The sequence below is a fragment of the Octopus bimaculoides genome, chromosome 22, assembly GCF_001194135.2.
Source record: "Octopus bimaculoides isolate UCB-OBI-ISO-001 chromosome 22, ASM119413v2, whole genome shotgun sequence".
NCBI classification, from domain to species: domain Eukaryota; kingdom Metazoa; phylum Mollusca; class Cephalopoda; order Octopoda; family Octopodidae; genus Octopus; species Octopus bimaculoides.
Window position 1 is genome coordinate 30,245,942 of NC_069002.1, and position 584 is coordinate 30,246,525.

Below are 584 nucleotides of genomic sequence, written 5' to 3' on the forward strand. Positions count from 1 at the left end.
ATATATATATATATATATATATATATACATATATATACATAGGTGGGGTGGGAGCAAAATTAGTAATCGGGGTACAATGAGTAACCTCTGATTTCTGGTTATTTTCTCCCTGCCTGTTTGAAATATTTATATTGAAAGTATTGCATCATCATTTTGTACTGTTGCATCATCTGTAAGAGTGAAAATTGTTCAACATAATTGTTGTTGTTGAGAGAGTCTGAAACATAGGTGGCAGGTCCTTTTTGCAAGAAATTTTGACTCAACTTTGATCCAGTTGTCATTGAGGCTGCTAATAAAATATCTGGATAATTTTTGCTGTTTAACAATCAGTATTCTTTGCTCTGTTCGATTCGAAGTTCAATATTTTTTACACATTAATGTAATTTTTTTTACACATTAATGTCTAATTTGATAATTTTCAACTTAAAAAAAAAAATCTAAAATGGGGTAAAATGAGTAATGTCTAATTCCAATAATTTCTTCTCTTTGACTTCATGGTGAGTTAATATATCACTAAGAGAGACACTCCAACAGATCGTGAAGAAGCTATAGAGAATATTTTATGTTAAGTTTTCTTTTTATAT

The 584-nt window shown here is 28.9% G+C and overlaps 1 protein-coding gene across 1 annotated transcript in view; it reads left to right on the forward strand.

Moving 5' to 3' along the window:
- The window catches only part of LOC106873500 (lysosomal alpha-glucosidase), a 35,545-nt gene that overhangs the window by 8,051 nt on the left and 26,910 nt on the right, over positions 1–584 (forward strand). The gene's annotated exons all lie outside the window — the stretch shown is intronic.